At 37.0% G+C, this 25412-nt stretch overlaps 1 pseudogene; it reads right to left on the reverse strand.

The window, feature by feature from the left end:
• Window positions 1-523: 523 nt before the first annotated feature.
• Window positions 524-24673, reverse strand: LOC149163499 (uncharacterized; annotated as a pseudogene).
• Window positions 24674-25412: the final 739 nt, after the last annotated feature.

The following is a 25412-nucleotide window of genomic DNA, read 5'->3' on the forward strand; positions in this document are numbered from 1 at the left end:
ATTGTTCATATCATATTCAACCTTATATTTGACATCTGTCTAATAGTTATCTTGGATTTCCATATTCACACAAGTGATTGGTTAGAGTAGCCAGTTCTATCCAAATCACTACACATCATATTGAGTTGGCTAGACTCAATATATTAATTAATTCCAAGACAATTCTATTATATCTAAACAACATGCTATTCTTACAATTGAGAACCACATTTCATTTTATAATGACCAAAGATTTCTATGATTACCATCGGGGAAATCCTGAGGAGTCATGGGAGCTCCAAAGTCGCCACACCTCATGGGTTGAAGTCAAACTCATCGACCATTGTTGCACGTGACACCAGTTTGTGCCATTGCTCCAGATCTTGGAATACGCTCTCCAACAATTGCCTCTCGAACAAGTATCAGTTATCATACATGCAGCTCCACGCTCACCGCAAACATGATAAATACAAAACGTCTATTGACTTGATCTCCACCACAGAGTTCTCAAGTTGTATGATGCTGACTTAAAAAAAAAATGGGTTCACTGTGCTTGCCCCAACTGATAGTCTCTTGGTAAAAGTCCCTTATTGTATCGTATCTTAGAAATATTGGTGCTCGCATTCATTAACAAATCCACAATGCCAGGGTGTCCTTGAAAAAACAGCCTTATGCAATGCAATACAACCATCAGAGTCTTGAGCACATAGATCTGCACCAACATCAATGATAATTTTGACAACATTTTCATGGCTTGCATATGTTGCATGGTGCAGATTAGTTGCCTGACCTCCTCTGGTTTTCTTATTAAGTATTGCTCCATTCTTCAAGAGAAGGGAGCAAGCTTGAACATGACCATTTATGGAAGCATAATGCAACAGAGCATATCCAAAGGAATCCTTAATGTTTACATCAATCCCCTTGGAAATCAGCCTCTCTATTCGTTGCAAGTCACTTGTCATGCAAGCGCTGCCCAAACTTCATTGAAAAACCATTTCTTCCAGAGATTGTTCCATGGCATAAGCATTTCTGTGACAACAATTGCACAGAAAAACCTATTTTACCATCGACAATTGTTCTACTTTGTAACTCTTCTGCAATTGCACAGATAGCAACCCAACTATCTGCAATGCTGTGAAATTGGAGGCCGCAATTAACAGAACCAGAAGCATGACAGAGAGAATCAATCTCAGGTCTGGTAATCCATGGTCTAAATGCTTTAGTGGATGGATGGCTGGCTGATGGTTGCCTGAACCAATCGCCGCACACAACACTAATCCGCTGCTCTTCTCTACTTGTTGCGCACACTTCACACCTCACCAGCACGTAGCACAGGTCAGCTGCTTTTCTATTCCAATGTGGATTCCAAAATGGATCATAAGCCCGCAGATCATGAGCACATCCACCAACAAATTGCCTCCACATATCTGGGGACAAGCAGGCACGCGATTGATTTGCTACAGTCTCACAGTCTCCACCTTTACTGCTCCAGCGCTTGGCCTTCCAGCAACCTCCACAACACGAATCCACCACACCGCCACTGCGCCAACCAGAGCTCTTGTTACCAACGCCCTTTTGCGCTCTAAGATCGATGATGGACAAACTCAAAAAATAAAACAACACAAACACATTTTTATTTCCCTCAGCTCAGGAGGGGCCAAGATTTATCAGCCTAGAACTGACCAGGCCCAGGAGGGACCAAGCCCTCAGGGCTCTGATACCATGATAAAATATGAAAATTCAGATTCCTTTATTAATCAAATGCAATTACATATATACAAGAAGTGTTGTCTCAAGATAAGTAGACTTCTTGGACACACAATCTGTTGGTTGAGGAAATCTTTCAACCACACACCAAACTAGGAACAAGTAGATATATCCAACTCCTATAGAATAGGAAGTGACTCCTTACATAGAAAGAATCACAATAGAGACAAGTAGGAATTAGATATTCCAACAAAAGATGTTAGAAAGAAAGAGTTAGAAAATGGCAATCTTAAGGATGCTTAAGACCCCTTTTAAGAGACACCATATAATCAAATTATTACATGACTGAGACAATTACATAAATAGTATTTAAACTTTTAAAAATCATTAAAACTTGGATATAAAATTTAAAATATAAATCTATGAAAGCGAAAGATTAAAAATCAAACCATTTTAAAAGGGAAAGTTATATATATGTGAAATCTCTTTTCAATATTATTGTTCATTAAAAATTTATTTAACAAACAAATGTTACTATGAAAATGACAAATGTAATTTTTAATGGATAAAACATAAACATAATTTACTCCTAGAACCATAAAGTTATATGTAAATTATGTATCTACAAAGTGTTTTCTTGGCCTTTATCCGAACAAAACACCTATAAATTCAATGTTTTCTTCTTTTGGGAAAAATTGATTACTTTTTACCAGATATAAAAAGTGAACATATTTCAAATGTTATTTTTTGGCATTTGGATTACATATAGTCCAAGACCTTCCTTCTGCAATGATTATCTGTTGAGCCCTACGAACTTTCATTGATCAAAATATAAGAGAAACGGAACCTCATGACATGTTATTAACAAGTTTCAATGAATAGACATGCAAACTTCCACCATCGAAAATAAAAACATATGATCTTTCAAACACATCCAACATCCTTCTTCAACTCTTAATATTCATAGTTACTTACATACACAATGACCTAAGACTCCTTTTATTAATGATTTAAACACAATAATTCTTATGGATCATGGACTATCCATTGAATCTTTGAGTAAAAGGATCGATCTATAAACACCTAATTAACCCAAAAGTTCTAATAGAAGCCCTCCTTTGACATAACATTAATATTTAAGATATTATGAAGAAAAATCTCTAGACTCTTGACCTATTAAAATATAAATTGTAGGGATATATTTTTCATATTAAACCACTCCATCATCTAATTTATTACTAAGGCTAAATAATTAAACACATGCATATCCGCTACTTATTCTTTTACAACTATCCTTAAAAGGAGTTTTAGTTCTAGAGGTTATCCATAATTGTTTTATTCTAACCTTAAGCCTAATTTAAAATTCAAATAATGAGTTTTATCAAGGAACACAATGTGACCGACCCCACTCACATTTTTGTCTAACTAATGAGCCCCATTGAAAATACCCAAATCCCCCATCATTTGAAGTGGTGGATGTATTGTTTTGGTTGTGTAGCCGGCTTATCTTCCTAATTTAGAAGTTTTGTTTTTGGTAACATTTGGACCCCAATTCTTGATGAGGGGTGTATCAGGGATTTTCCCAAACCATCTTTTCCACGAGGTCCACGGAAGCAACAACCAATGTGTCAGGTCAGGAGTAGCTTTAAATGAATTGTTGCCTTTAAATTAAGGGAGAATATGAATATATACAAGGAGAGGGAGACTATTGGGTTTCATCTCCCAATGTGTCTATGAATTTCAACTTATTTTATTTTTGTTATTTATAATATTTACATGGAATTCATAATCCCAAAGATTAGGTGTCAAGATTCCCCCCCCCCCCCCCCACCAAATCTTAAGGGATATTGGTGAGTCCAAGCATTATTATGAATCTTTCAAACTTTTCCCTTCCAAACGCTTTAGTGAAGATGTTTGCAATCTGTTCATTTGCAGAATAATGTCATAGGTGGATTGTTTTTGCCTCAATATGATGTCAAATCAGATGGTATTTTGTATTGATGTTCTTCATTCGATCATTGAACTTTGGGTTCTTGTCCAAATTTATTGTAGAAGTGTTATCAATCAAAAGAGGAGTTGAATGCACTTGTTTCTCCTGCAAATCTTCCAACATTTTCCTTAGCCACACAATTTCCTTTGTTGCTTCAGCTGCTGCCACATATTCTGCCTCAATTATGGAATCTATTGGAATTGATTGTTTGTGCGGCCTCCAGGAGACATCTCTTGATCCAATACTCATAATATAACTTAAAGCATATACCCCAGTTTCTTTGTATTCGTCGAAATCCGAATCAGAGTATCCAATCAAGCTGAAGTCACCCACCTACATATACTTGAGTCCAAAGTCTTGAGTTCCCTTCAAGTACTTCAGAGCTCTTTTTGCAGTAGAACAATCACCCTCATACCGCTTTTGCATAAACCTGTAGAGTATTCCAATAGAAAATTAATCATCTGTCTGGTAGTAGTCACATAGTTGAGACATCCTATGATTTGTTTATACTTTGTTGCATCTTCAAATTATTTTCCTTCAATGGATGTGAATATTGAAGTTCTATTCCATTGGATTAGTTAAAGGATTGCACTCAGTCATGTCAAACTTGTTCAATAGATCTCCAAGGTAATTCTTCTGGGAGAGGAATCTAAACTTTGGATATTGGGTTACTTCAATACCAAGATAGTAGTGAACATAGCCCAAATCTTTCATTTCAAAACCTTTCTTCAATTATTTATTTATGGATGTTGTTGTCATTCTCAAGAGAGAGTTAGTGGCTATGGGGAACCCGTGCCAGAGACATCTTTAGATTAATTAGAAATAATTTGAAATCATGGAAGGAAGGACAGGTCATGAGGGCTTGCAAGCAAAGCTTCTAGCTCTAAAAGCCTAGCCTTCCAAAGAAAAATGGCCAAAGAGGCTATGCGAGTTGCAAGGTGGAGTTGTAAAGAAGAAAATGGAAGACTCTGAGTAAAATTAAGGGCTTCAAGATTAATTTTAATGAGTACAATTAATTAAATTCGTCGAAAACTAAACCAAAGCACTAGTTGCATATTACATTGTCCAAGAGAGGAAAATACATAAATTTGAATGTTGAAACTCGAGAGAAAAACAATCACTCCAACTTCCCAATGCTGGAATCAAACTGCAATTTCATCTTCAGATTTCAAAGAGAATGTTTTGTTTACATTTCTAGTCATGGATGATTGTGTCCTCCCGAACCCTTTCCATGTCTCCTTTCTACTCTTTTGTTATGTCCCCTACCCAAACTGTCCTAGAATTGGTTATAAAATTATTTTTGAAACAATTATACAACTATTCAAAATACTTTTACAAACATATGATATAATAAACCTCGTAATATTTAATGTGTATACTTTGTATAATTAGTGAGCCCCTTTTTAACTTTTTAAATTTAATAACACGATCGTGTAGTTGATTTTTCTGGAGAGGAGGTTTAAGTGGGACCTAGGGTTTTTCCTTTGTACACATAATAAAAACCTTAAACAAATTACGAGGGCACTTGGGCAGTTTCTAGAAAATCAAGGTAGTTCTTCTGTAATGATTAATAGCCATCGATTTTTAGATAGGTGGTTAGAGAAAACTAACTTGCGGGAGCACACCTTTGTGTAAACCCCGTGCAATTTGTGCCACAGGGGTGCGATTGGATCTGGACACGATATTTTGGACCATTGATCGTTATTGTCTAAGTTGTTGTATCAAACTCTCCCTTGCTTCCCCAGGATGGATGAGTTCAAGCTTGATGTGTTTCTTAGCAATATCACTATGGCTTGAGAAACGAAGTTTTTCCTCAGTTGCCCTTGCATCCTCCACAACGATCATTACTGATGAAGATTGTCTATATTCACACCCTTGGGAATCACCATATCTTCTCCCAATTTCAAGTCCTTAAATTCCTATCTTAGGGTCCCTATAGGTGGGGGATATAATCTCAAGGTCTCGTTCAACACCATTTCGATTATCTTCAAATCATGGAAGGAAGGACAGGTCATGAGGGCTTGTAAGCAAAGCTTCTAATTATGAAACCCTAGCCTTCCAAAGTAGAATGGCCAGAGAGGCTAGGAGAGTTGCTGGGTGGAGGGGTAAAGCAGAAAATGGAAGACATATAGTTTTGGCATAGGCAATTAAGGATCTAAGCTTTAACTTTGTAGAAACAATAATGTAAGGCTGAGAAAATATAATGAAATTCCTGGTTGTGGAGCCCTTCGTTAAGGACTTCAAGATTAATTTTAATGAGTACAATTAATTAAATTCATTGCAAACTAAACCAAAGCACCAGCGACACACTACATTGTCCAAGCAAGGAAAATACATAAATTTGAATTTTGAAACTTAAGAGAAAAACAATCATTGCAACTTCCCAATGCTGGAATCAAACTGCAATTTCATATTTAGATTTCAGAGAGAATGTTTTGTTTACATTTCCAGTTATGGACTATTGTGTCCTCTTGAACCCTTTCCATGACTCCTTTCTGCTCTTTTATTATCTCCCCTACCCAAACAGTCCTAGAATTGGTTATAAAATTATTTTTGAAACAATTATACAATTGTTCAAAATACTTTTACAAACATATGATATATTAAATCTCATAATATTTAATGTGTATACTTTGTATCATTAGCGATCCACTTTTTAAATTTTTAAATTTAATAACATGATCATGTAATTGACTTTTCCGGAGAGGAGGTTTAAGTGGGACCTAGGGTTTGTCCTCTGCACACATAAGAAAAACCTTAAACAAATTACGGGGGCACTTGGGAAGTTTCTAGAAAATCAAGGTAGTGCTTCCGTAATGATTAATCACCATTGATTTTTAGATAGGTGGTTAGATAAAATTGCCTTGCGGGAGCACACCTTTGTGTAAACCCCATGTAATTTGTGCCACCGGGATGCAGTTGGATCTGGACACAAGATTTTGGACCATTGATCATTATTGACTAAGATGTTGTATCAAACTCTGCCTTGCTTCCCCAGGATGGATGAGTTCAAGCTTGATGTGTTTCTTAGCAATATCATTCTAGTTTGAGAAACGAGGTGTTGCCTCAGCTACCCTTACATCCTCCACAATGATCATTATTGATGAGGATTATGTATATTCACACCCTTGGGAATCACCATATATTCTCCCAGTTTCAAGTCCTTAAATTCCTATCTTAAGGTCCCTGTAGGTGGGGGATATAATCTCAAGGTCTCATTCAACACCATTTCTATTATTTTCAACTTCCCCACATAATCCATGGAGAAAATATCATGATTTTGACTGAATGAGATCATTCCCTAACGAACTTTATCTTAAACTAAAAATATGTTGCAAACAATTACAAGGCATGGAACTTGTTTACTTTACAGTAAAATCAGAGTTGAAGTTGACCATTAGCATTGCCTTCTATGCCTATCAATGAGAAAATAATTATGGAAGACTATTTAACTCGTGCTCTCACACATCATAGTTCATCACCAACAACATTTATCTACACCTCTGACATCTCTACATTCTCTTCATCTGGGTTTGATGCACTAACATCCATTTCCTGCAACTTCAACTGCCTCAATAAATCCAACCTCTCATTTGAATATGAAAAGGGTATCATAGCAGGGAAGTGTCTTTTTATTATAGCTAACATAGTGGCATGTCTAATAGTTGTGACCAAAAGGAGCATGAGGATTCCAATTGATATAACTGAAGCTAAATCTGTTAGTATCCTCCAAAGAGTTTTCTTTTCCTTGTCAATCAACTCATCGCCTATTGAGGCTCTTCATAGGAAGCCCATTGCAGGAGCCACATCAGTTTCAAGAGGTCGACTACATTCCTAGACTTCCAAGACAACTTCTTTCAACTTTCCAATTGACTTGACCGAAATGTTGTCTTCCTTTTCCACCTTAGATAATTTATAACCTACACCTCTTGCTAATAAGTTGTTGGAAACTTAATCATTATTATTGTAATACCCCTTTTGATCTAGAAATCCATTAGCATTTTCTTGAAATCATCTCTCAAGCTCAACCGTCTCACGCTATAATTTTTTAAATCGCATAATCTGATTTGAAACTATTGTTGAATCCTCTACTCTTGGAATAGTCTAGTCTAATGCCCCAACATCTATAGAACCTATGGTGACTGCTCTCTCTTCATCCCCACCTTTTCTGGTATTTGAATGGGATAACAAAAAATTCTGCAAGCCTTGAGGAATATTCTCTACACTTCTTCCTTGAGGTCCCTTCATCCTTAGGGGGCTGGAAGTAATTGCCTTTGATGCCCTACTGCACTAACATTGCCTTTTCTCTGTAAGAGGCTTCAAGAAACTCTGCCTCTTTTTTCAACTTTCGAATTATTTCTAGGTCTGTACAAGTTGCTTCTAAGTGCTCCTCGCCTAAGTTGGAGCTACAAACGTGAATTTCCTTAAGCAATCCTTCTAACCTGTTGAGAGCCTCATCAACATACTGCAATTCCTTGTCAAACAAATTTATCTCCTCAATTTGAGTACACGCTTTGGATGATGTTTGCTCCCCTGAATTCCATTTGTTTCTCTTCTAACATCTATGCCTTTTCCCATTTCATATTTTGGAACTGTATCTATAGCTGAAGTGTACAATGAATTGCTATATTCCTTGAATTTACTATGGCTTGGACACAAGAATTTGGTTGCTCTAATATGTGAAGGTTTTCTAGCCATACACTATATTTTATGAAGAGCTACACCCAATGGGAGCACACATCCAATGCTAATGCAACAACTTCCATGTTTGACACACTTTGGTGCCCCCTCTTGTTTTCAAGCACTTGCCTTCCCATTGTTGAACCTTCTGGATAGAATGGTAGCTAGTCCATCTCTTCACACACCACCAACACAAAAGTCTAGTAGTGCTGACAGATGAAAGCTGTGGATAAAATAGAATGCTACCACCAACAAAGTATCTTAGAAGTATTGCTAGAGACTCATCCAAGATATCAATGTTACTGGCATCTAGATAAGACTGAGTCCTCCTGCCTAAAGCGATAAAAAATCCAAATATTTCCAGATCCCTTTCGAGTACCTCAATGTAATTAATTAATTAATTAATAATTGAAATTTTTGTAATTAATTAATTACTTATGAAGCAATTAATTATATAATTAATCATTAATGAGAATTAGTAATTAATTAATTAATGAACATTGTAAAATTAGTTATTTATTATAAAAAACTACAATTAAAAACCAATATAAAATTAATAAATAATTGTTTGGTTACATAATTATACAAAATTAATAATAATTAATTAATTGATTAAATATTAATCAATTAATTTATTGATTATTAATTAATTAATCATTTTTGATTGTTTGTGAATACTATAAATAATTAATTTACTAATTAAATAATTATAATAATTAATTAATTGTTTAATTAAATAATTTATTATGATGTAGCTATTGTTTAATCTAATTAAAGTTAGTCGATTAAATAATTAGAATAATTAATTAATTGTCTAATTTAATAATTTATTATGATGTAGCTATTGTTTAATCAATTGAATTGTAGTTATTTTTTCTTCCTGGTGTTTTTAGTTTTCAATTATATAATTTTTTTTTTTTTAATTTTTAGTAAATTCATGTTTTTGTTGTTTTTTTAAATTTCATATATATATGATGGTTTTTTTTTTTCTCACTGATATGTACATACGAGAATAAAATAGTGATGTTGTGTATTGTGAGCTAACAACTTGTGTTATTGCTGAAGCAATAAGTTTTCTTCAATATATTTGAAAAGGGGTTGATAGACAACTTGAGTTTTATGCTGATTTTTTTGTATGAACACAACCAAGGTTTACATGATATGAGGTAAGATGTGAAATATTTGTTATGTGTGCACGAAAGAGAATCTGGAAGAAAAACATGAAGGGATTGGTTGGAAAGGCAGAAGGGTCGTGATTATTACGTTGCTGATTTGAGGTGGCGTTGCATTTGTCATTAATTTGCCCATGTTTTGAAAAAGGTTGTTCGATATTTGGCTTATGATGACGTATTTAAATCTCATTTTGGAAGTAGAATTCTTTGAAGTAAAGAAGAAATATTTTTCAACCAAATCCTTTATTTTTATTTTAATGTCGGTACAATCAATTGTTTGCCTTTGGTATTGTTATGTTAAAATTTGTATCTGAATGGTTAAGTTAAAATTTGTATATGAATGGTGTTGAAATTTATATGTTGTCATCTTTCTATTAGATTCCAATATTATCCATTGAAATATGTTTTTTTCTTCCATCTTACAACCTTATTTTAGGATACATTGCAATTTATTTAATTATATTTCTATGTTTTAATATTTATTTTTGGGTTTAATGTTATTCTTTTTGGTTTTTAATCCCTTGGGTTTATAATACTATTCCCGAGGCTTATATTATTAATATTAGGGCTTAATGTTTATTTTGGGATTTAAAAAAATCATCTTTGGCTTTATATGCTTTGGGTTTATAATATTAATTTCATGGGTTTGTGACCATTATTGAAAATCAACCATGATCAACCATGGTCGATCATGGTCAAACATGGTGATAATCTACCACGGTCAATCATGGTCATCAATGGTTAAGCATGACATTGTGACGAAAATTGTTCTAATATGGAAATCATCCGTGGTCAACCATGGTACATCATGGTCAACCACATTTATAAATGTGGTCAATCATGGTCAACCATGATCAACCATGATAAAACATCGCATTGTGACAATGATTGCCTCAATATGAAAATCAACCATGGTCAACCATGCTCCAACATCGCATTGTGACAAATATTGTCTCTATATCAAAATTAATTATGGTAAACCATAGTCCAACATCTCATTGGGACAAATATTGTTTCAATATCAAAATCAAGCATGGTCAACCATGTTTATTTTAGCGTTTATAATATTTTTCTTATGGTTTATATACCTTGGGTTTATATTATTCCCTTGTGTTTAATATTATTCCCTTGGTTTTATAATCCCATGGTTTTTTAGTATCAATCATTGGGTTTATAATATCAATCATGGTCAACCATGGTTGAACATCGCATTGTGACAAAGATTGTCTCAATATAAAAATCAGCCATGGTCCAACATCACATTTTGTTAAAGATTGTCTGGATATGAAAACTAATCATGGTCAAGCATGGTCAACCTTTTTCGAACATCGCATCCTCACAATGATTGTCTCAATATGAAAATCAACGATGGTAAACCATGTTTATTTTCGAGTTTATAATATTTATTTTAGGGGCTATATGCCTTTGGTTTATAATATAAATCCCTTGGGTTTAATATTATTCCCCCGGGTTAACAATCCCTTGGGGTTTTAGTGTTAATCCCTTGGGTTTATTATATTCTTTGGTTTATAATATCAATCACTTGGGTTTATTAATATAAGGGTTCAACCATGGTCGAGCATGGTCAAACGACGCATTGTCACAAATATTTTCTCAATATGAAAATCAACTATGTTCAACCATGTTTATTTAAGTGTTTCAAATATTTATCATAGGGTTTATATACCTTGGGTTTATATTATTCCCTTGGGTTTTTAGTTCCTTGGCTTTTTAGTATTAATCCCTTGGGTTTATTATTCACTTGGATTTATAATATCAATCATGGTAAACCATGTTTTATAAAATCAATCATGGTCAACCATGGTCCAATGTCGCATTGTGACAAAGATTGTCTCGATATGAAAATCAATCATTGTCAAGCATGGTCCAACGTAACATTGTGACAAGGATTATATCAATATGAAAATCAACCATGGTCAACCATGTTTATCTTAGGGTTTATCATATTTATCTTAGGATCTCTATACCTTAGGTTTATAATATTATTCCCTTGGGTTCATAGTTGATCTGAAATTGATCAATGGATGATCAAGGATCTAGAAAAGGCTAGACATTTTAAGTTGTTGGATTCGAGTGAAAGTAATGCCATCGCGTAGAGATTGAAAAAATGATTCCAATGCAACTTGAATGGGCGAAAATCGAGTCAGTATGTGAAAGATATTCAAAGTAAAAATTTTCAACGCAAACTCCAAAACGTCAAAGTCAAAGTCAAAAGTCAATGGTCAATGAGCAATAAAAATCAACGCTGATGTGGAAGGTGATTAGATGTTGACTAGGTGTCGACGTGGCACTGCAGACTATGTGATGATGTGGCAGTTTGTTGCATAGTGACTGGACTGGGTGTGGTCCTATCAGCATATGCCACATGGCCCTATCAGAGGGTGCCATGTGGCAGATCCAGATTCATCAAAGTTTGTTAAGATATCGGCGAGGCTAATGGGATTCAAACCTGTGACCTGTCAACTGACATTTTCCTGCTTTAACAAACCTCCCCTACAATACTTCTTATTCATTAAAGTCAATTTGCATGTATTTAAGTTTGGTTTGTTAATTATTAAATAAAGGGGATGGACTCCGCCAAACCTGCCAGCTCCGCCAATGCATTGGGTGCCTTGCCAAGTGTGGCGACCCCCTTAACCTCTGCCAAGACACTCCGCCAAACCAACTTATACATCTGCCATAACCTCATATCCAACCTTATTCATTCCAAGTGTATTTGTTATTTAATATGCATCTGCCAATGGTTTATGTAAATACATACGGTGGTTAACAAATGTGATAAGGATTGGGGCGGGTCCGGGGGACCCAACCCCTTATTTTTGGTTAATAAAAATATTTACACCTAAACCCTATGATACACAATCAAAACCACTGGGAGTGAGGTCAAGATTTGATCCCTCAACTGCCCACCTATAATTTAACATTTTCACCAGTGCACCAAAGTGGAGGAGTGGTGACATTTTATGCAGCAAAGACGTTTTTGAGCAGGTGCAGGCAGCGAGACTGAAAACTTTAAAGGCACGTTTTGGGAGATCTAGGAAGACTTTTCATAACTGAGAGTTTCTACAGGATCCTGACACAGAGAATATTGCAGCAAGAATGTTCAGGGTTGTATCTAAAGTAATTTTCAAAGTTATGTATTTATGGTTTCAAAGTTTTTTTTAATATAAAGGCCTCCCTACTGAAGATCAGGGCTCAGAGATGTAGGCTTGAAGATAGCCAAACTTTGTGAACAAACTTTTGGTGTCATTGTATTAATGTGCTTGTTCTTATTTTCTCGGAATTGTTGCAATTTCTATTTCTAAGTTCTTTTTCTTAATTTCAAGTTTAAAAAGAAATTTAAATGGTGTTTTTAAAAGCCAAGCATTAACACTTTTTAAAAAGATAATAAATAACATTTCAATAAAAGAGTAGATCTGGGATCATTAGGTATCAAATCTTAATTGAGAATTATGATTTGTAAGTGTGCATGATCACCAGGAGAAAATCAAATCTTGGTGAAGGAGAACTTGTTGAAGGCGATCTAGAAGTTGGCTCGAGAAGAAGGACAACTCAAGGAGAAGAGATGGCTAGAGAAGGAAGCGTTAATCATCCTTTTGGATCTGATGCAGGCTTTGTGGATTCTTTCATGACCTTGTGATCCATGGTCGAAGAAATGTATTGAGAGTTTAAGAAAGCAAAATATCCAGACACAAAATCTAAATATCGAGAGGGACAACCATCACAATCTGGAAAAGAAAATGAAAGTGATAAAAAAGACCATGTCGCTTCTCTCTTGACTCCATCTGAAACTTCGAAACTTATCTTGAAGCTCGAGGTTAAGTTCGATTTACACATGAACAATGGAGAAGTTGATGCTGAGAAGCTTGAAAACTGGATCCGGCAAATGGAGGTTTACTGTAGCATGCAACAGATCTCTGAAGATGAAGTCAAAAATTAGGCTAGCATCGCTTCGTTTATAAGGCGCAACATTGATCTGGTGGTAGAGTAAGTTACAGAAAGGTACTCAGCATATCGATAATATTTTTCCATCATGGTCTGATTTTATTACTTCACTTAGAAAGCAATTATGTCCATTGGAATATAAGGAAAAAGCTTTAATAGAATGACAAGGACTAAAATTTAGGAAAAGTCATTCAGTGCAAGAATATACAGATCAGTTTCGCAAGAAGGCATTGATGCTAGATATTCCTTTGTATACTGAAGAAACTCTAATCAAATACATAAGAGGATTACCTGAGTATATCTATAATATTGTATTTATGTTTATTCCTACTAACATGGATGAAGTGGCAATACAAGAAACTTACATTGAAGCAAGTAAGTTAGGAGTTCAGGTATCATCAGAATCAACAACTAGAAAGGAGAGCAAGGGAAAAGGAAGAGCGAAGAAAGAAAACTACAATAAGATGGAGGTTGAAAATATCTCTTGTAAATATTGCCAGAAAGAAGGCCATGACAAAGACCACTATTGGTAATTTCATCCTAAAATGAAACGAAAGTGGACTAGAAAATGGAAGAAAAAGGTTGCGGTGGCAGTAAAATCAATGGACTTAGAGTCAAATTCAAGCGACGAGGTGCATATCGCATCATTGGTTATGACCGGTAAATCTGATGAAGGTAATGATTCTAATAGTTCCAAATGCAAGTTATTTCATATAAGGGTTGTTATGAAACATACAAAGATCGACACAATACTAGATAGTGGATCTCAAACTAACCTAATTTCAGAAAAAGTGGTTAAGCAATTGGGATTGAAAACCATAAAGCATCGTAAAACTTATACTTTAATTTGGATGAGAAGAAACCAAAAAATGCGACTGACTAAGCATGTATGTTACCATTTGCAATAACTTCTCAATTTAAGGATAAGGTGATGTGTGATATGGTAAAACTAGATACACGTGGGATAGTCTTGGGTAGCCCGTATTGATATGATCGGAAAGTGATCTTTTTCAGGGAAGATAATCAATATCACTTGTTCAAAAAAGGAATTGAATGCATTATACGTTCTCATCCCATAAAGAAGATAAATCTCTTTTCGCAGTGAAACAGTTAAAAGAGGCAGCTTATGTTAGTCAAAATGTTGTTGTACAACATAAAGTACCTAAGAATGAGATCATTAAAGTTAATTACAAACAGAAAGACATGCTTAAGGAGTCCAAAATGGTACACAAGAGTTACAACATGATAAGTTAAGTTTTGTTTCAGCTATGAAGAAAAAGCAGGGTATGGTTTCACTTATTTCAATAATTTCAATGTTGTTAATGGGCTTATTACTGTTTAGTGGTGCATGTATATTAGCAGCAAATATGAAAGTAGATGTGGGTGAAAAAGGACTCAATATACTTTGCAGTTTGTGTGTTTTAGTGACGATTATATGGATGAGTAAAGTGTACAGATTCATAACACAGTGGATAGATACTAACAAAGTGGGAAACTGGTACCCACATCTGTTTTATAGAATTTAAGACTTTTGGTGGTCCAAAAGGTCTCAGCGGGGAGGAAATGATTCGAAATTGATCAATGGATGATCAAGGATCCATAAAAGGCCAAAACTTTAAAGTTTTTTTATTCTATGGAAAGAAGCGCCATCGCGTAGAGCTCAGAAAATTGATTCCATCATGAATTAGTGAAAATTGAGTTCGTATGTGGAAGTTATTCAAAGCCAAAGTTTTCATAGAAAATCTAAAAAGTCAAAGTCAAAAGTCAATGGTCAATGTGCAGTCAAAGTCAACGTTGACGTGGCAGCTGACTGGATGCTGACTTGGCACTAATATAGCACTGCAAACTATGTGATGAGGTGGCAGTGACCGTGGGAGTTGACTGCGTAGTGACTGGATTGGGCACGTGGTCCTATCAGTAGGTGCCATGTGGCCCTATCAGAGGGCACCACGTGGTGCATATGTATTACTCCAAATTTTGTTAAGATCTTGGTGAAGATAATAGGATTCGAACTCGTGACTTGTAAACTACAATATTCATGCTTTAACGAACTCCCCTACAATACTTCTGGTTCATTAAAGTCAATACTTCTGGTAGCTCCGCCAGCGTACTAGGCACCCCGCCAAGTGTGGCAGCCCCCTTAACCTCCACCAAGGTGCTCCACTAAACCAACTTGTCCATCCGCCATAACCCCATCTCCAACCTTATTTGTTCCAACCGTATTTTTAATTTAATATACATCCACCAATGGTTTATGTAAATACATGGTGGTTAACAAATATGATAAGGATTGGGGCGAGTCCAGGGGACCCCGCCCCCTATTTTTGGTTGATAAGAATATTTATGCCTAAACGATATGATACGTAATCCAAACCATCAGTGTTGAGGTCTGGATTTGATCCCCCAACGTCCCACCTATAAATTAACATTTTCACTAGTGCGCCAAAGCAGAAGAGTGGTGACATTTTATGCAACAGAGAAGTTTTTGAGCAGGTGCAGGCATTGAGACTAAAAACTTTGAAGGCACTTTTTGGGAGATCTGGGAAACCTTTTTCAAAACCAAGAGTTGCTATGGGATCCTGAGACAAAGCATATTACAACAGGATTTTTCGAGGTTGTCTCTGAAGTAATTTTCTTTTATGTATTTATGGTTTTGAAGTTTTTTTTAATAGAAAGGCCTCCCCGCTGAAGGTCAGTGCCCATAGATGTAGACTTGAAGATAGTTGAACTCCATTAACAAACTTTTGGTGTCATTGTGTTAATTTTCTTGCTATTATTTTCTTTCAATTGCTGCAATTTCTATTTTCAAGTTCTTGTTCTCAATTTCAAGTTTAAAAATCAATTCAAATGGTGTTTTCAAAATCCATGCATTAACAATTTTAAAAATGATAATAAATCACATTTAAATAAAAGATCAGATCTGGGATCAATAATCCCTTGGGGTTTTAGTATTAATTCGTTGGGTTTAATATTCCCTTGGGTTTATAATGTCAATACCTTTGGTTTATTAATCTAAGGGTTCATATTCCTAGGGTATAATATAAATCATAGGGTTTATAATATCAATCCTATGGTTTAATATAAATACCTTGGGTTTAATATAAATCCCATGTTTCATAAAACCAATCATAGTCAACCATGATCCACTATCACATTGTGACAAAGATTATCTCAATATGAAAATCAACCATGGTCCAACGTCGCATTGTGACAAAGATTGTCTCGATATAAAAATCAATCATGGTTAACCATGGTCCAACATTGCATTGTGACAAGGATTGTCTCAATATGAAAATAGATCATGGTCAACCATGGTCAATCATGTTTATTTTATGGTTTATAATATTTATATTAGGGTTTATATATCTTGGGTTTATAATATTAATCCCTTGGGTTTATAATATCTATACCTTGGGTTTATTAATCTAATGGTTCAAACATGGTCAAACATGGTACAACATCGCATTGTGACAAAGATTTTCTCAATATGAAAATGAGAGACATGTTTATTTAAGGGTTTATAATATTTATCTTACGGTCTATGTACATTGAATTTATATTGTTCCCTTCGGTTTATAACCCCTTGGGGTTTTAGCATTAAGCCCTTGGGTTTATAATATCAATCATGGTCAACCATGGTCAATCGTGGTCAATCATGGTCAACCATATTTAACCATGTCTTATAAAATCAGTCATGGTCAAGAATGGTCAACCATGGTACGAGGTTTGTCTCAATATGAAAATAAACCATGGTCAACTATGTTTATTTTTGGGTTTATAATATTCATCTTAGGGTTTATATACCTTGGGTTTATAATATTAATCCCTTGGGTTTAATATTATTCCCATAGGTTCATAATCCCTTAGGGTTTTAGTATTAATCCCTTGTGTTTACAATATCAATATCTTGGGTTTATTAATCTAAGGGTTCATATTCCTAGGGTATAATATTATTCATATGTGTTGGGCATTGAAACCCCCCCGCACCCCCACAACAGGTTTTGGGGCTCAAAACCCAAGTTTTGGCCAAAGATGGTGTAGACCTCCTCGAATTGTGGGCGCAGAGCGCGAAGTCTACGATAAGTCATAGGGTTGTCTGGCCTAAAATATTATAATTTAATGTAAATTTGTGTGGGATTGTATAAATAGAGCGAGGCTCTAAGTGTAAAGGAGGGTACTGATAGATAGAATAGGGAAGGCATGGTTCGAGGTTAGAGTCAAATCTGAAGTGTACTGGGCCATAGTAGTAGGAAGAGGCTCTGTAGCTGAGTGCGCAGAGGCCTAGTAGTAGTCCGCAGCTGAGTGCGCAGACCCCTGTAGCTGAGTGTGCAGGGTGGAGTCAAGTTTGTACTTGGGATTGAAAGTTAATAAAGAGAAGTTTACTCTATGCATATGTTCTTGAATCCGTATTTTGATGTTACGCATTACTTTTACTCCGTTACTTACTGCGCGCAATTGATAAATACTTGTATGAATGCTTATATATGAAAATAATCTAAGTAATTAGCTAGCAGAGCCTAATTAAGGAAGACTTGGGTAAATAACACAGGTCATGCTGCGGCTAGAACTGTGCGAATACAGTATCGCAAGGCACGGGGTGCCCGCTAATGCGCGTAGCATAATAAGTGTGAAGGTTGGACCGCGTACCAATCACCTCCTATTAGACATCCCCAGGGTGTAGAAACCTGGTTCTAACACCCTCCCATACTACTTCAGGTGAGACCCCAGGCCACGCTCCGCGGACTGTTGCCAAAAGAGCCAGTAGTATCAAGATTTTCTTGGTTAAATCACTTATGAACTTGGGTTAGGCCCCACTAAGCCAACTAATGGTTCCGTTGCCGGGACCCAGATCTACATAAGGGATGTCTAATGTTGTGCCACTAGAACCTGTTATCACCCTAAGAAACTCTCCTAGGTTGTATCTCGGAGATGCTCAGGAACATTACAAACTCAACAAAAATGTTGGAAATGGGTGGATGAATGGAAGGAATGATGCTTGTTCAAGCCAGATAACCACTTCTACTATGCTTAACCCTAGACATTGGTGAACACCACCAAACTACAAGGCTTTAGACCACCAATTACTCACAGTTTGAGGATTAGGTGAACATGGAGAATACTAACCACACCAGCAAATGCACAAGACCATGTGATGGCTGGCTGCAACCAGTAAAGAGGTCTGCAAATCTATTTCCTAATGCATAGACAGGATGACATCTCTTTGGCACTAAGTAAACAGAAACCTGCATAACACATTCAATGATACATACTAGATTCTAACACAGAGGTGGGATGACAGCCCCTCTAATGCTAAACATTAAGAGCACATGAAAAATGCATAACAGCCACAACCTAGAACAAAGTAGAAATGGAAAGTGAGCAATTAACAGCAAAAGAAGCTTGTATTAGCTGAAAATGAAGACCGGACGCTGCAAGTATCAAAGTAGTTACAGTCTCCAGAAGTTGAACCTTACATCAAAACAACAACCATCAACCCTGATTACATTTGTGTTCTGGATATATATAGAGGTTGATTACAAAAAATGCTCTGCTATTCTATGCATGGAGGGTCATAATTGGCCACCAACCACTTTAACTATCTAAAATGGGCCTCTGCTACAACCTGCTGCTTCAATGAATGAATTTGACATTCTTTGGTACTCTGTTGTACTCCTCAAGCAGGTGAAGTGTTATATTGAAGAAGTTCCATAACTAATAAATGCCATAATCTGCTCGAGGCATGTCCTTCTCGTCCTTCAACCATACTGCTCTTGAATGCAGAGGTTGAGGATTAACTACACAGAGTGCTGAATACTGGCCGCCTTCTTCCTTCAGATGCACGGGACAAGCCAAAGACACGAAAACTGCATGGGGAATGAATGGAGGGCAGGGAATAAATATTAGCCGTTGGATCACATGGATGGACGGCGGAGATCTATCGGTGGGAGACATTGGGAACGAACAGTCTTGAGCCGTTGGATCTTGGGCGGATAGATCCAACGGTTATCGGGGGTGGAAGGTACATGGACGATAATGAGCGGGGGATGAGCGAATGGCAGTAAGCTATATGTATTGCACCGATTTAGGGAGGTGAGCGGTAATTGTACAAAGCCGTGTGATCACACTCACCGGATGACGTGTGGTAGATGTAACGAGACCAAAACCACTTTCCCTGCAAGCTAACGTGCGGGAGGTGCGAATTCTGTCTGATCACGGCAAGGTAGATCGGACGGTGCAGAGGAAACGGGCAGGTTATTTGCGGCGGGGACCATTGGATTGCGGCGAAGGCGATCGACGGTGGGGTTTAATTGCACATGTGACAGGGAAAAGGTGGGTGAAAATCACATGGTCATGTGATCGCGGTTACACGACGGCTCAAACTCAGGGCTTGGGGGCCGAAAGAACATGGACTTACATAGAGTTTTAGAGGTAAAATGGAGGTAGCAGGGTTTATAAGAGCATAAGCAGAGTGAAGGGGAATGGGCAAGATGGCTGCTGCAAATCCTTTTTTATCATAGACAACCCGATCAGGCCTGCATTTGACCTTCAAGTGTTGAAAGTAATAGCAGAGCTAACACTGGCTCCTTCTGGGGATGAGATCCTCCCTGTGAGGTCTCAAGAACCTGTAGATCAATGCCTTTCTAATGAAAAACAAATTAACCAGATTCCTAGTGTTCCATTGGGCATGGGGTTTGACTGAACCTACACTAAGACTAATAAAATCAAATATTTATAATTTTAAGGCCAAAAGACCTTAAATCACATAAATTTTCAGAAAATGCCCATTAACTGGGCCATCAAAAACTGTGTCTCCTCCCATACTTTTCAGTATGAAGGTGTTGTTCCCTTGAATCTGAGAAATGATAAAAGGCCCTGTCCAGAAAGCATCAAACTTCCCATGATTGTCTTTCTTTTCCTTTAGTGCATCCCACTTCAGAACCAAGTCTCCAACCTGAAAATTATCTGCTTTTGTTCCTTTGTCAAAAGCTTCCTTGATCTTTTTCTGATGTGTTGTAGCCTTTTCAACCTGTTTTTCTTAGATTTGATGTACCTCTGCCAAATCAGTGATCCTTTTTGCCATGTCTTCTCCCTCACTATGTTCTTCTTGCAGGAATTTTTCCACGGGGAGAGTTAACTGAATTGGAAACATAGCCTCAATGCCATATACCAGTCTGAATGGAGAATTCCCTATGGATTTCTTAATGGTCACTCTGTCAGCCCACAGTGCATACTTGAGCTTAGAATCCCAATTCTTTTTGTTGTCCTCCAACAGCGTTTTGATTATCCTTATCAGGCTTTTGCTAGAGGATTTTGCTAGACCATTGCCTTGAGGGTAATATGAGGTGGAATGAACCAGCTTAATGCCCATTGAGTCACGCATTTCCACCAATTCTTTTGCCCTAAAGGCTACTACATTGTCTGTGACTAATTTATGTGGACAACCAAATCTGGTAAAGACACTCTCTGTCAAAAACTTCATGACCACATTATGATCAGCCTTTCTGGTAGGGATTAATTCAATCCACTTAGTGAAATAATCAGTGGATACTAATATCCATCTGTGTTGGCCACTGGAATGTGGATTGATCTCTCCAATGAAATCCAAGCCCCACTGCTGAAAAGGTCCTTTTACATGTATTGGTTTTAAGGGCAGGGACTTCAACTGTTGTTTCCCTTCAAATCTTTGGCACCTGTCACAAGATTTAACAAATGAAAAGACATTAGAAAACAAGGTGGGCCAATAATACCCAGCTCTGAGAATCTTATGGGCAGTGGTTTTCCAATAATGGTGTCCTCCACACATGCTGGAATGAAACTGCTGCATAACCTTCATTGATTGTTCTTTGTCCAGACACCTCAAAATCATTCCAGATGGATCCCTCCAATAGAGAAGATTTTTATTAATGCAATATTTAGCTGCCCTAAGCTTAATAGTTCTAGCTTGACTTGTGCTTGAGCCTGGAGGGATTTCTAGCTTCAGCAAGAATTTAACTATTGCAGAATACCAATCACAAGAAGCTAGATTTTCTGCCACCGACTTCTTTCTCTCTGGTTCAGCTGCTTCCTCTTCTTCTGTTTTCCCCCTTTCTGCATCAGTGCTTATGAGATTTATGTCCAATGTTCTGCAATTTTCTTCAGCCAATAGTCTGGCAAGACCCTAACCTCTGACCAGCTTAGTGGGCTTCAATTCTATATTACATTCGATCAAATTTGCAATCCATCTAGCCCTTCTTCCATCAGCATCAGGCTATGTTAGGACGTCTTTTATTGTAGCAGAGGGTACATATGCAATTATCTTGGAATGCAGAATGTAGACTCTGAAAGCTTTCAAAGATTTGACAAGAGCATATGCTTGTTTCTCAATAATATCATACCTCAGCTCAGCATCCCTTAATGTTTTGCTAAAAAATGCTACTGGATGCTCTGAGCCTTCCTCATCTTCTTGCAATAAAACTGTTGCAAGGGTGTCTTCAGAGGCAAATGAAAATATATGGAACTCCTTGCTGTAATTTGGACTGCTTAGAGTGGGAGCTTCCATAATGGCTTTCTTGATGGACTCGAAAGATCTTCTTGCTGAATCAGTCCATTTTATCTCTGACCCCTTTCTCAACATGGAGGTAATATGCTTCATCAGCTCTGCAAAATTTGGGATAAACCTCCTCACAAAATTTATTTTGCCCAGAAAGGACTGGATATCTTTCTTTGATCTCGGGACAGACAAAGTCTGTATTTCTCTTACTCTTTCTGGGTCAATTCAGACACCTGCAGCAGAAACAATATGTCCCAATAGCTTGCCTTCTTCTAAAACAAATTGTGACTTCTTAGGATTTACTGAAATCCCAAACCTTCTGCACTTCAGGAACACCTTCTTCAAATGTTGCAGATGATCTTGATGGCTGCTGGAGTATACTGTTATATCATCTAGGTAGATAAGGACAAATTTATCCTTCTCTCCTACAAATGCTATATCTATAGCTCTCTGAAAGGTGGCTCCAACATTCATTAAACCAAAAGGCACCTTGGCATACATAAAAGTGCCCCAAGGAGTGGTGAACGCAGTATTATCTTGGTCATCTGGATGTACAACAATCTGTTTATAGCCTAAAAATCCGTCCAGGAAAGACATTACTTTGGCTCCTGAGACCTTCTGCAGCAAATGCTCCATCTTGGGCAGAGGGTAATTGTCTTTTTTAGAGCACTTGTTCAAGTTTCTGAAATCAATGGAGTCTGATTTCTCCACTTTTCTTCCTCACTACCACCAATTTGGCTACCCATTTCGAATATCTGAGAGGGACTATGATTTTGGCAGCCAGCAACTTTTTAATTTCTTTTTCAATCAAAGGAAGGAGCAAAGGGTTTATTGGTCTCAACTTCTATTTGAAAGGTATGGTGTCTTTCTTTAGAGGGATTTTATGCAGGATAATCTTTCTGTCATAAGTTTTCAGGTCACTATATTCCCAGGCAAAGACATCATCAAATTGTTTCATTAAATTGCAGTATTCAGAACTTTGGTCAGCAGAAAGGTGAGCGGACAGATTTATGTATCTAGGCTGACCTGGACTCCCTATATCATGCTTATAGACTATAGATTGATCTTAATTTTGGGCAGCCTTGTAAGGCACATCATTCTGGTCAAACAGTCTTTCTAAAGAAATTAAACCCTTAGGTATATAATTGATGGGAAGCTGGACAATGTTATCTTTGCCAATTTTGTTTCTAAGCTGGGATTGGGGACTTTCTTTCAAGGCTTCATTTTCTTGGTCAATTTGCATTTCGGAAAACTCATCAATGACTTGCGGAAACCTATTTATTTCATAATCATCTTCAAAAACTTTCCAATGCTGGACATTATCAGGCAAGGATGGCCTATATTTCATTTGGACTTCATAAACTAGTCTGGGAGGCATGGGAGGGATAAACATGCTAGTAGACACAGCAAGGGAATCAACAAGTTGGTTTTTGGCTCTAGGGATATATGAAATACAGAAATTATCAAAGGAATATTTGAGTCTCCATACCTCATCTCTGTATGCTTTCAGCCTTGGGTGCTTTGCTTGAAATGTTCTGTTTACTTGCTGAATGATCATATCAGCATCTCCGAACACCTTCAGGTTCCTGATCCCTCTATCTTTTGCTGCGTTAAGGCCCAATATCAGATCCTCATACTCTGCTATATAGTTAGTGACTTGAAAAGCCAGCTTAAAAGATAGTTGTGTGCTTTTTTGTTCTGGAGATATCAGCACCACCCCTGCTCCTGCGGTTTCCCTGGAACATGCTCCATCAAAGAACATCTCCCAAACCTGACTTCCTTGCTCTTTCTTGTCCTGATTTGTTTATTTCTTGAGCTGCATTGAGGCCTTCTGGGATTCTTCAATTTGGAGAATACATGCTCCAAAGTTAGTGTCCACGGCATAAATGGGATGATTAAAAGGATTCTTCTCATTACTCATGATGTATGCAAACTGTGCTTCTCTGTACAATCTCCTGCTTTCTCCTCCAAAAACTGGGACAGTGGCATAAGATAGATCATTCTGTAATGTCCCACCTAATCTCTTAATCCATCCCCTGGACAACAACATGCCAAACTTGGGAGGGACATCTGCTACCACAATATCCATCATCATACTCTTCATGGGTAGCTGAGTTAGGGTAATGGCCAGGTCTTTGATCAATCCCAGACATTTCACCTTTCTTGAATCAAATGAGAATAAATCATGATATGGTCTGGTGATGTCAAGGCCTAACTCTTCCATGACAGCTTTAGGCATCAAATTGTGGCTGGCCCCTGTGTCTAGCAGGAAATTGTGGAGGATTTTGTCATGAATGGTCAAGGAGACATAAAATGATGGAGAACTATTATCAGCAGGTTCAATCATGGGGCTAAGCACAACAGCGGGCTTATCATCTTGCAAATTGACAGAGTCAGTGGAGGTTTGTGTGGTTTCTAGCTCAAGAGCTTCAAGGATATGCTTTATAAATACTTTGAAACTCTTTACCAACTCTACTAGAGGCACAAATATTTTTAATTTCTAGACTTCTGACTCAAAGCTAAAAGAGGAAGGTAACTTATCAGAACCTCTTACCTCTTGAACTGGATCTTTGATGATGACTGGATCAACTGTTGGTCTTCTCTGCCTGATATTTTGTGACTCTGTTTGCATAGCAGCTCTTTGGGCATGATTCTCTTTGACATTTTTTGCATTTTACCTCAGATTGTATCTTTGTTGTTCACCAGTCTGCAGAATAGCCTCTTTGTCCCACTCCTAACTGTCTTGTTCCTGCAGCAATGATTCTTCATATGTAGCCAATGTCAAAAAAGCAGCACTGCCTTTATCTTCCATGCAATGAATTTCATCCTCTTCTTCAAATTGTTCCTCCTCCATGACTACATTTTGGAAAGGAGCTTTAACTCTCTGTTTTTTCATTTGGTTCTTTTCGACTCTGAATGATTTGCAACTGTTCATTTGCTCTTCTGAATGGATTTGGATTTCTTGGAGCAAATGTGTTTTGCTGCCTTGTCTTTCCTGAATTCTGCTCAACCTTCAGCTTAGATATTTCAGCAGCCAATGACTCTATCATCTTAGTCATTTTGTCTAATTTGGGTTCTAAAGATGGAGTAGAGGAAGAAGAAGCCTCACCTCTCTGCCTCCTTCTATCAGCATGACTTTTAAGCTTTTCTGCAGCCATAATATTAGATTCCACTTCTAGGGCTGCATCCTTCATGTCAACTAGAGTGGCACATCTTCTTTCTCTCAACAATAGGCAGAAATCAGAGTCAAAAGCATTGGCATAAGTGAGTTTGGCAAAGGTGGGGGTAGGCTTTACCTCAGCTGGTATCTTATTATACATACGATTGAATCTTTTATTAAAATCAGGCAATGATTCCCCATTTTCCCGCTTTAGGTTTCCAAACTCAG

Source organism: Pinus tabuliformis, chromosome 5_1 (assembly GCF_031772625.1).
Source record: "Pinus tabuliformis cultivar Carrire ecotype Pingquan chromosome 5_1, CPIR1, whole genome shotgun sequence".
NCBI classification, from domain to species: domain Eukaryota; kingdom Viridiplantae; phylum Streptophyta; class Pinopsida; order Pinales; family Pinaceae; genus Pinus; species Pinus tabuliformis.